Consider the following 13,684-nt stretch of genomic DNA (forward strand, 5'->3'; position numbering starts at 1 on the left):
AGACCAGAACACAACTGAGGTGTCCAACTGGTGGGATGGTGGATTTTAAAAGGAAAGGGTTAGGGAACCATCATCTTAAAAACAACTCGTGTTGACTGTAGAAAATGTGAAATGAACAGTAGTTTTATTTTGATGCTCAAAACAGGTTTTAGGATTTTTGATTTTGAAACTCTGGCAGAAAACAATTTTTCATCATTACATCCATGATGATGAATGTTTGCAGTTTATTACAGTTCCCCTCAGTGTTTTTTCTTTTTTCACCATGCAGACAGATCCAGTCGGTCCTGTCCTTCAGCCTGTAACTCATCATTCGTATGTAAATAACAGGCCGATGCAAATTCAGTCTGGCTCCTCTCTGTCTCCTCAGTGGAGTTTAAACAGAGTGAAGCTACAGACACAATACTGGCCTGTTGTCAGGACCACAAACAATGTTGCAACAACCATGATAAGAAACTGTCCACAGGCAACCGGGAGAGACCACAGAGCCGGTTTGTATCCCACAGTTCCTGGTGCAGAGTCACGGCCAGGATGAAGAGGGACCAGTTTGAGAAGGAAACATGAGAAGAGACAATCTGAATATTTCGGATTTGATATCAGCAGACAGTTGTTCTGATTGGACCTCTGCTCAGATTGGAGGTGGATGGAACTATGAGATCACCGACCTCAGTGAATCAATAAAAGTTAAAAAAGGTGGATGTTTTCCAGCATTAACGAGTGCTACATATCCGAGATTGAGCGGCCAGTTTGTGCACAGATACAGAGTGACAGAGGAGCTCTAATCAAGCTGCACAAGTCAGAAGGACTCATCCTCAGTCAGCTTTGTGACCATGGTGATCACATGACTTTTCCTCTCGTGCCACAGGCAGATAAGTGTCCCTATAAATCGAATATAGGCTGACCAGTTCTATGGTGGCCCTGAGGGCTCAACGCACTGCATATTCAGAAAACATCTTCATCAATTTTACATGAGCCTGGTTGGGACTTGTTTTTCAATGCCCAACTGTGACTTTTGAAGTTAGAAGCATTCAATAACAAGTGTGTCCCAGCTGGGTTCACAATTTTTTCTTTTTAAGTTATTTTTTTTGCATTAATTCCCAAAGCAACAGTGAGAGAGAGAGAGAGACAGGGAAGTCAGGGAGACTCTGTTGATTCTGCATTAATCACTGCACAGCTATACAAAAAAAACACAAAGTCAAACCGTGGAATCCATCTTAAATGCTTTTCTCCTTTGACACAGAAACTGACATTTGAATTCAGAAGATGAATCATCACGCAAATATTTCCAGCCATTAGTCCAGACCTGGCAGTGGCATTTCCTCTCCTTCCAGTCCCACTATCAGCTCCTCCAGGAGACATCCCGACTCCTTCAGAGGAGGTCACTCTGGGTTTGGAGACGAGCCTGCTGTTTCCAAAAATGTGCCATTTCACTGCAGGTAAATGCATTTATACACGCAGATTTACCTGGATGAATTGTCCGGTTGTTGTTCACTCCCATCCTCTTACAAGATATCATGTCAGGACAAATCACTGGGTCTCACCATGCCAGGAGAGATTTTCACAGCCTGGAGATTGAATACATTCCTGGAATATTTTATTTCTGAGCTTTTTTATTTGCATACGACATATTTAAGTTGTTCAAACCTGCACTGGTTTTAATTTAAACACTTCTCACATATGTCAAGGCTGACTCTAAAGAATATGTGTGGAAAATCCTTCCACAGTGATGAACTGTGACTGCAGTCAAGTAAAGTGTAAGCTAAGTGAATATAATTCATTGATTAATAAATACCTATATGTATCCATCCATTAAGTGATACATCCATACATACTTAAATATGTACATATTTACATACATACATACGTGTGGGTGACTGTGTGTGTCAGCTGTTTCTGGGAAAAAGCAGCAGCTGCAGACAATGTCAAAGTCATGTTTCTACAGAATTTGCCGATCAGACAAACTGTCCGATGAGTTCATGACTTTAAGGCTGATTACACACAGATGCATGTCTATGTTTTTTTGTCTTCAGTGAACTTCCATACAGAGAAAAAAAGAAAAGAAGATTTAGCTGAGAGTTATCATTCCTCCATTCCACCCAACAAGGCCATTATTACTCTACCCTGTAATCACACACACACACACACACACACACACACACACACACACACACACACACCTACACACACACACACACACACACACATACAGGTAGAGCGTAACCTGCTGTTACTGGCCCACAGGCTGCTCCTCCTCCTGCAGAGTAAAATGAGTCTGACTGCTGATGTAACTCAGTCATAAACAGGGGCTCTGCTGCTGCAGCAAACACACATGCACCGCCTTCACTCACACTTACTGAGGTTATAAACTGCTTCACCACAAGGGGGCGGTGAAGAGACACTGAAACATATTGCCCAGAATGATCTGTTAAAAATGTCTACTGAAGATCTATAGGAGCCATTTTTGTTTGTCTGTATGTGGGATTTCAATTGGGCCAGTGGGTGTCACTATTCTGGGGCAGACAATATATGTAGGAACCTTTAATTGAGGGACAGGTGTTGCTAGACTGGAAGGGCACATAGTTTTGTCACGGCAGGTATGTTGCACTCATGGATTGAAATATGTTGTCGTTGGAAAAGTTTATGGACAATAATTGATTGTTTTATGAATTACAAGGGTGAAAATAAACTTTGAATCTGAGACAATAAGAGGAAAGAGAACGATATTTCTACAGTGCATCAGCAGCGGGTCAAGAACGTCCATGCTGCCCCTCAGTGACTTAAAGTTTTAAGCTTAGCTGCTATAGCTCAAAACATAAACATGTGCCTTTAATTTATATTTAGATTAGATTTCAGAGTCAGATGAGATATATATGTATACAAATATATATATATATATATATATATATATACACACATATATGCAGCTAAACAAACTGCCTTGCGAGAATTAAAAATGATCTGCTCTCAAAAAATGCAGAAGTGACTGACTGACTGACTTTGTGGTCACATGTTGTAAAAATCATGTATGAAATCAGAAATCAGAAACATTGTGTTTCTTGTGATTGTTTGCACATTAAAAGCCGCCCTGAATTTGGAGGGGAGTTGATGTCTTTTAATGTTAATTCCTCACGTGTAGGTAGCTCATTTCAATCCAGCATTAAAAAAAAAATGTATATAGAGGTTATTGCAGAATGCAAATACATTTATTGGTTATTGCTGAAAACCCTCAACATGTGTCATATATTTGTAACAGCAGAGTGTTGTCTTGCATCTCCAGAATTCCTCTTTATATGACTAAGGGCAGAACCTTAACAGTAGCTATCACTCATTGGTCAATATTTATATTTAAGAAACAAAGTGTCAGAACTAATGGTAAAAAAAAAAGACTGTTTTAGATTTAGAGATGATGTCATTGAACAGTTATAGTGAGGAACGGAACATGGGGCTGATGTTGAGGAGGGAGTACTGCCCCCTCCCTCCCTCCCTCCCTCCCTCCCTCTCTGCATGGATCAGTGTTGACTCAAAGAACACACATTCCTGACTAAATGCTGCGGGCGTGTTCAGTCCTGTCATCTCTACCTGATTCAACACACACACACACACACACACACACACACACACACACACACACACACACACACACACACACACACACACACACACACACACACACACACACACACACACACTGATAACTGTGTTTGTGCATAAACATGGAGGAGGAGACTGGTCTTTGTTTTTTTTTACCCTCCAGTTTTATTCTCAGTTTATTTAAGGTATGTTTGGGATGTCTGACCCCAATTGACTTTCGTGTTGTGCAGCTTTAATGCTCAGAGACTCTGTAACTCTTTGTCCCACCTCAGGTTCAGACTGTGAACGAATTAAATTAAATTTCATCCTTGTAAAATGTGATTGTTGATCCTCCTGTTGATTCTGATGAAGTCTACAAGCAAAAACACACCTCATTTACACTTCATTCAGTTGTACAATGGATCACTGACTCACTCTCGAACATGAACCTTCCTCCTACACACTGATTGGATGAACACATCTCTGACTGGCAACTTGAACATGAAGACACATGCTAGGAAAAGGCATCTTACACCTGAAGCTCTACGACCCTGAAACTCTCCTGATTAAATCATCAGTACAAAGGAGGAACCTGTTCAAAATGTGTCAGAAAATATCTGGTCCTTTGAAAAGAACTCACACACGCAATCCTGATGACATCACCTATGACTCCCATGGTGTATTTTGGCAAGAAACATCCAGTCACAGAACTTCAAAGACTACTACAAGCACTGCTAATGGCAGGTGAATGAATTACACTGTTAAAAATGAAGCAATGTTTTTCTCCATAGTGACGGTGGATGAGGATCCAGGGTAATGTTGTATTTCTGATTTGATGGACAACAATAGATTTCACAGAAACAAAGTTGATATAATTAAAACTGGTGCTGGTGGTGGTGATTGATTGATTGATTGATTGATTGATTGATTGATTGATTGATTGATTGATTGATTGATTGATTGATTGATTGATTGATTGATTGATTGATTGATTGAATGATTGGTCATAATGTGAAGTTATAGGCAGTGTTGTGAATGAATTTGAATTTTTTGGTGAACAGTAAACTGAATGTTTCCATTTGCAACTAATGAATGTGAATGTCAGTATCGTTAACTCACGCACTAGAAGGTGGCGGTAATGCACCAAAAAGCTGTTTTCCAACTTCCAAAAAACATCAGAAGAAGAAGAAGTGTGTACAGCAGCACCTGTTAATGGACTTTTTGGGGACTATGATAGATGACAGGAGGAGATTCTACTGAAAAAGAAAAGCTGTTTTTAAAAATAAGGGAAGAAATGAATGTGAATAGTTCATTTTAATCTGTGTGAACTTTGAGCTGCTCCTGTGAAGTGTGAACTTGTACAACACTGACTGTGAGTTTGTTACATTATCCAGGACGGTCCTGTGTTTCTGTGTTAGTAACATTAAGTAACAATTGAGGTGTTTGTTTGATCAACACAACTCTGACTTAACTGACGCAAAGATTCAGGAGCTGGTCTTAGAGCTACAGTGATCCTTGAATCATCCATTTCAAAGCTCTTTCCAGTCTTCAGATAGTAAGTTGTGTTTGCAGTGAGGATGTTGGCAGGTTTGCTTGGATTTCTATTATAAACCTGCAAAGATCATGAGAGAAAACAGGTGGTTCTCCTGCACTGAATTTCATTTTTATCTCACAGAGTTCCTCATAAAACCCACCCAGCTGTGATGACAGAGGCCTAACGACACGCCTCGCTGCTTCCAGGAAGAGGCTGAAATTCACCCTGATGGAAAAAAACTGAGGCTCTAATAGTGAAACATACTTGCTCTGCTCTTGAGGGACGTGACATAATCCACTCCTCAGAGACTCAGAGTCAGGTGAGGGCTTCAAAGAGTCTCACCATGTGTGTGCAGGTGTAGTGTGTAGTGTGTCGTCACTTTTATGCGTTACTATACTATGACATTTTTATACCTTACTACACTATGATGTTTTTATACCTTACTATACTACAACTTTTTTTCATGCCTTACTATACTATGACGTTTTATGCCTGACTATACTATGGCATTTTTCATTCCTATGACATTTTTATGCCTTACTCCACTATAATGTTTTTTATGCCTTACTATACTATGGCTTTTTATGCCTTACTATACTATGGCTTTTTATGCCTTACTATATTATGACTTTTTATGCCTTACTATATTATGACTTTTTATGCCTTACTATAATATGACTTTTTATGCCTTACTATACGATGACATTTTTTTGCCTTACTATATTATGACTTTTTATGCCTTACTATACTATGACATTTTTTTGCCTTACTATATTATGACTTTTTATGCCTTACTATATTATGACTTTTTATGCCTTACTATATTATGACTTTTTATGCCTTACTATACTATGACATTTTTTTGCCTTACTATATTATGACTTTTTATGCCTTACTATACTATGACATTTTTATGCCTTACTATACTATGACATTTTTTTTTGCCTTACTATATTATGACCTTTTATGCCTTACTATATTATGACTTTTTATGCCTCACCATACTATTACTATTTTGGACTTTTTTTTTTTTTTAAGTATATTTTTGGGGGGTTTTGTGCCTTTATTGGACAGGATAGTAGAGAGAGAGGAAATGGGGAGGCAGAGAGAGGGGGAATGACATGCAGTAAAGACATGCATTTTTTTTGCCTTACTATATTATGACTTTTTATGCCTTACTATACTATGACATTTTTATGCCTTACTATACTATGACATTTTTTTTTGCCTTACTATATTATGACTTTTTATGCCTTACTATATTATGACTTTTTATGCCTCACCATACTATTACTATTTTGGACTTTTTTTTTTTTTTAAGTATATTTTTGGGGGGTTTTGTGCCTTTATTGGACAGGATAGTAGAGAGAGAGGAAATGGGGAGGCAGAGAGAGGGGGAATGACATGCAGTAAAGGGCCGTCCGATGCAGGATTCGAACCAGGGCCTGCTGCAGCGAGGCCTGTAGCCTATACATATGGGGCACCTGCTCAACCCACTGTGCCACTCGACGCCCCATTATTGGACTTTTTATGGCTTACTATACTTTGACATTTTTTCCTTACTATAATATGACATCTTTATGCCTGACTACACTATGATGTTTTTATGCGTTACTGTAATATGACTTTTTATTTCCTACTATACTATCACATTCTTATGACTTTCTTTCCTTACTATACTGTGAAATTTATATATATATATATATACCAATCAAGAATACCTGTACATATATTACATTTGTGTATGGGCATTTCTGAATGTAAATTCAGATCTTATATGTCAATAATCCGTTTGGTTGACAGCATTAAAAAGTCAATCTCTTTGTTTTGGAGGGGGAGGCAAGGTTGTTTTTTCCCTTCCAATGTTGAGACCAAACATACGCCTTTGGTTTGTGTTGAATGTGGCTGCTCTGCTGTGTGTTTTCAGAAACCACACAAGTCAGTCAATGACTTACAAAACTCATTTTCACAGGACAATAAACCCCAAATACACATACTGATCCGACCACAACATGCCTCTGCGTTTTCACAAAGACTCATGTACACCATCGGTTTTTGTCACCACAGTTTCAGCTGTAACATGAGAAAACTTGCAGAGCAGGTCACTGGTGCTAACCAACATTTCCACATGAACCATGTCATCATCAGATTAACAGGCGGTTGTGATGAAGTCACAGTGAATACACAGGATGTAAAACAGAAATCAGGTTTCTTCATCTTCATCTCTAATTGCTCCAAAATTACTCAATTCCTCTCAGGGATGTGGCAAAAAAGTATGTGGACACCTCAACAGTAACATCAGGTGAACTTTGAAGCAACCAGGTCATTTAGGTTCAGCCCTAACGTAAAGCAGCCTCTTTTATTGTATGTTTACTTGTTTATTCACTACGGGTACGTTGATGCCTGTATTTAAAGGATCAACTGAGGCTGCATGTATGTATTTAGCACCGCCCCAGGCTCGTCCTTATGTGACATTTCATGTTGTTGATTTAACTAAGAATCAAGCTCACGTATGTGTAAGAATCATTGTATGTATGTACAGATTAATGTCTGCTTTGATCTCATCAGGGCTGGGTATAAGGGTATAAAATACAAATTTTACTTTAACTGAAAAATACCAACATTAAAAGTCTGCTTATGTAATTGCAAAAGAAGAACTAGAAAATTCCAGGGAAATTTTGAGTGCCACAGGGGCTACTGCCGGGATGAGTACATGATTTATTTCCAGTGTTCAAAAGTCACCCTGATCATATTCTGGTTTTGAGAAATGTCTTGATATAAAAGACTCTGATATAAAACAATGTCACATCCCTCCATCATGTATTATGTGGGAAATATCTCATATTCTGTCTTGTTTTTTTTAATAAAACAAGAGGCAACATGTCTTCAAATTGGCATTTAAAGGGTTAAAATCCTGAAAACTAATAAACATTTGGTAGGTTTGAGCAGAACTGAAGTGGTTTAAGAGATTTATGCAAAAAAAGCAGAAAAAAATATTGATATATGATAATTTTATAGCATTTTCTTTGTGTGTCCTTTTTTGGACGTGAGGAACCCCAGAGGGTACAAAATGTGTTACCAGTGTATAATAGACCTGTAACAGTAACTGACATTAGATAAAAAAAAATATGTAAAAAAAAAGACACTTTCTTGCAGAAATCCATACCTACAGCTGTAACACAGCCAAAATGATCAGCAAATCAAAAAAGAAAAGTGAAGAAAATGTCCAAAAAAGGACAGAGGGACCCCTGAGGGTTAATTAATCCCATGAACCGCTATTTAAATGACCACTATTATGTTTTTTTCTGTGCTAAATTTAACATTACTGGAGAGGAGAGCAACGTGACTAGAAGTGACAGCGAGAGAGGGCTAGTAGCTTCTCCTCTTCTCTGTCTCAGCAGAGACCGTCACAACTTCATTCACTCTTTTAACAAAACAAAAAAAAAAGCAACGAAGGAAGCAGTAAATGGACTTACATATTTAAGACCTAACTAAATGTAATTTAAGACCTAACATGCGGCTAATGTAAAGCTAGCATATGGATGCACATGTCGCATATGGATGCACATGTTGCATATGGATGCACATGTCGCAATTTGGAGTGAAGTCATATTTGATCTTTCCAAATGTGTCCTCCAAGAGGCTACTACTCAATGACAACTTATTTAGGCATGCTAGCATTTGATTTACTGAAAGGGCGGGGGCTATCTTAAGGCTCACATCATGTGGGAATATCACAGTGGTACCTAACTTCACCAGAAAAATGTCAACTGATGTTATTTAACCAAGTTAGCTAACGTAAACTAGCAAGATGGCCTTGGCTTCTGTCTTCTATGGGCTAGCAGTCAAGTCAATTGTCAAAAGTAAACATAAAATGGTGGATATGTCAAACTATGAGTTGAATTTCTGTAGAGAAAAGCCATGAAAATGTCAACATGAATTCTATGACTGTTTTTATGTCTTACTATACTATGACCTTTTTATGTCCTACTATACTATGACTTTTTATACCTTACTGTAATATAATGTTTTTATGCTTTATTATACTATGTCATTTTGATGCCATACTATGATATGATGTTTTTTGACGTTTTATGCCTTACTTTACTATGACGTTTTTTGATATTTTTTTCCATGATTCCATTATTACGTTTTTGACGTTTTTATGCCTTACTATACTATGACAATTTTTGAAATTTTTATGCCTTGCTATACCATGACGTTTTGTGCCTTACTATATACTATGATGTTTTCATGCTTTGCTATAGTAGGAGCTTGTGATGGGGCAGCATGGTGATACAATGGTTAGGACTGCTCCCCAAAACTGGGAAGGTCTTCGGTTCAAACCCTGTTTTGGGGCTTTACTATCCTATTTTGTTTTTTGATATTTTTATGCCATACTTTATTGTGCAATTTTTTTGCATTTTTATGCCTTACTATACTATGATGTTTTCATGACATTTTATCATAAAAGGATGGTTCATAATATTTCACTGATAAATATACTATGATATATTTTATGCCTTGCTATACCATGAGTTTGTGATACGGCAGCATGCTCGTACAACGCTTAATACTATTGCCTCACGCTGAGAAGGTCAACGGTTCAAACCCTGGTTTTGGGCTTTACTATCCCATGACATTTCTATGCCATACTATACTATGACGTTTTTTTGGCATTTTCATACTTACTATAATATGATGTTTTATGCCTTACCATACGTTTTTATGAACTTCTATGCCTTTATATACTATGATGTTTTTATGAGATTTTATGCCATACTGTAGTATGACATTTTTATGCCTTACTATACTGTGACTTTTTTTAAAATTAAATGCCACTCTTCTCGCCATACTATATGTAGATTTTTTTTGGTATTTTTATGCCTTAGTATACTATGATGTTTTGTGCCTTACAATATTATGACGTCTTTTGACATTTTTATGCCTTGCTATACTGTGACGTTTTTTGACATTTTCACTCCGTACTATAAGATGGAGATTTTTGGCATTTTTGTGCCTGACTATACCATGACGTTTTAACCCTTACTATACTATAATGTTTTTTGACATTTTTGTACCTTAGTATACTATGAATATTTTTAGCATTTTTATGCCTTATTATAGTATGATGTTTTTTGAAATTTTATGCCATACTATACTATGATTTTTTTTTACATTTTAACGCCGTATTATACAATGAAGTTTTTTGGCATTTTAATGCCTTAATATACTATGACATTTTATTTCTTAATATACCATAATTCTTCTGATATTTTTTTGCCTTGCTATGCTATGGCGTTTTATACCTGACCATACTATGATGTTATTTGACATTTTTATATCTTAGTATGATATGACGTTTCTTTACATTTTCATGCCAGACTATATGATGAGGTTTTTATGAAATATTATGCCATCCTATACTATGAGGTTTCTGAGATTTTCATGCGATATTATACGATGAAGTTTTTTGGCATTTTTATGCCTTACTATACTATGACGTTTTGTGCCTGACTATACTATGACGTTTTTTGACATTTTTATGCTCTACTATAATATGACTTTTTTTGGCATTTTTTTGCCTTACTATACTGTGACGTTTTGTGCCTGACTATACTATGACGTTTTTTGCCATTTTTATGCTCTACTAGAATATGACATTTTTTGGCATTTTTATGCCTTACTATACTGTGACGTTTTGTGCCTGACTATACTATGACGTTTTTTTTGTCATTTTTATGCCTTAGTATGCTCTGACATTTTTTGAAATTTTATGCCATACTATACTATGACGTTTTTTGCCATTTTTATGCCTTATTATACTATGGTGTTTTTTTGAAATTTTATGCCATACAATACTATGACGTTTTTTGACATTTTTATGCTCTACTATAATATGACTTTTTTTGGCATTTGTTTGCCTTACTATACTGTGACGTTTTGTGCCTTATTATACTATGACGTTTTTTGCCATTTTTATGCCTTATTATACTATGACGTTTTTTGAAATTTTATGCCATACTATACTATGACATTTTTTGAAATTTTATGCCTTAGTATACTATGACATTTTTTGAAATTTTGTGCCATACTATACTATGACGTTTTTTGCCATTTTTATGCTCTACTATAATATGACTTTTTTTGGCATTTGTTTGCCATACTATACTATGACATTTTTTGCCATTTTTATGCCTTATTATACTATGATGTTTTTTTGAAATTTTATGCCATACAATACTATGACGTTTTTTGACATTTTTATGCTCTACTATAATATGACTTTTTTGGCATTTGTTTGCCTTACTATACTGTGACGTTTTGTGCCTGACTATACTATGACGTTTTTTGCCATTTTTATGCTCTACTAGAATATGACTTTTTTTTGAAATTTTATGCCATACTATACTATGACGTTTTTTGCCATTTTTATGCTCTACTAGAATATGACATTTTTTGGCATTTTTATGCCTTACTATACTGTGACGTTTTGTGCCTGACTATACTATGACGTTTTTTTTGTCATTTTTATGCCTTAGTATGCTCTGACATTTTTTGAAATTTTATGCCATACTATACTATGACGTTTTTTGCCATTTTTATGCCTTATTATACTATGGTGTTTTTTTGAAATTTTATGCCATACAATACTATGACGTTTTTTGACATTTTTATGCTCTACTATAATATGACTTTTTTTGGCATTTGTTTGCCTTACTATACTGTGACGTTTTGTGCCTGGCTATACTATGACGTTTTTTGCCATTTTTATGCCTTATTATACTATGACGTTTTTTGAAATTTTATGCCATACTATACTATGACATTTTTTGAAATTTTATGCCTTAGTATACTATGACATTTTTTGAAATTTTGTGCCATACTATACTATGACGTTTTTTGCCATTTTTATGCTCTACTATAATATGACTTTTTTTGGCATTTGTTTGCCATACTATACTATGACGTTTTTTGCCATTTTTATGCCTTATTATACTATGATGTTTTTTTGAAATTTTATGCCATACAATACTATGACGTTTTTTGACATTTTTATGCTCTACTATAATATGACTTTTTTGGCATTTGTTTGCCTTACTATACTGTGACGTTTTGTGCCTGACTATACTATGACGTTTTTTGCCATTTTCATGCTCTACTAGAATATGACTTTTTTTTGGCATTTTTATGCCTTACTATACTGTGACGTTTTGTGCCTGACTATACTATGACGTTTTTTTTGTCATTTTTATGCCTTAGTATGCTATGACATTTTTTGAAATTTTATGCCATACTATACTATGACGTTTTTTGCCATTTTTATGACTTATTATACTATGGTGTTTTTTGAAATTTTATGGCATACTACACTATGACGTTTTTTTAAATTTTATGCCATACTATACTATGACGTTTTTTGACATTTTTATGCTCTACTATAATATGACTTTTTTTGGCATTTGTTTGCCTTACTATACTGTGACATTTTGTGCCTGGCTATACTTTGACGTTTTTTGCCATTTTTATGCCTTATTATACTATGACGTTTTTTGAAATTTTATGCCATACTATGCTATGACATTTTTTGAAATTTTATGCCTTAGTATACTATGACATTTTTTGAAATTTTGTGCCATACTATACTATGACGTTTTTTGCCATTTTTATGCTCTACTATAATATGACTTTTTTTGGCATTTGTTTGCCATACTATACTATGACGTTTTTTGCCATTTTTATGCCTTATTATACTATGATGTTTTTTTGAAATTTTATGCCATACAATACTATGACGTTTTTTGACATTTTTATGCTCTACTATAATATGACTTTTTTGGCATTTGTTTGCCTTACTATACTGTGACGTTTTGTGCCTGACTATACTATGACGTTTTTTGCCATTTTCATGCCTGACTATACTATGACGTTTTTTTTGGCATTTTTATGCCTTAGTATGCTATGACATTTTTTGAAATTTTATGCCATACTATACTATGACGTTTTTTGCCATTTTTATGACTTATTATACTATGGTGTTTTTTGAAATTTTATGGCATACTATACTATGACGTTTTTTTAAATTTTATGCCATACTATACTATGACGTTTTTTGACATTTTTATGCTCTACTATAATATGACTTTTTTTGGCATTTGTTTGCCTTACTATACTGTGACATTTTGTGCCTGGCTATACTTTGACGTTTTTTGCCATTTTTATGCCTTATTATACTATGACGTTTTTTGAAATTTTATGCCATACTATGCTATGACGTTTTTTGCCATTTTTATGCTCTACTATAATATGTATTTTTTTGGCATTTTTATGCTCTACTATAATATGTATTTTTTTGGCATTTTTATGCCTTACAATACTGTGACGTTTTGTGCCTGACTATACTATGACGTTTTTTGCCATTTTTATGCTCTACTAGAATATGACTTTTTTTTGGCATTTTTATGCCTTACTATACTGTGACGTTTTGTGCCTGACTATACTATGACGTTTTTTTGTCATTTTTATGCCTTAGTATACTATGACATTTTTTGAAATTTTATGCCATACTATACTATGACGTTT

The sequence above is a fragment of the Seriola aureovittata genome, chromosome 16 (assembly GCF_021018895.1).
Source record: "Seriola aureovittata isolate HTS-2021-v1 ecotype China chromosome 16, ASM2101889v1, whole genome shotgun sequence".
NCBI lineage: Eukaryota > Metazoa > Chordata > Actinopteri > Carangiformes > Carangidae > Seriola > Seriola aureovittata.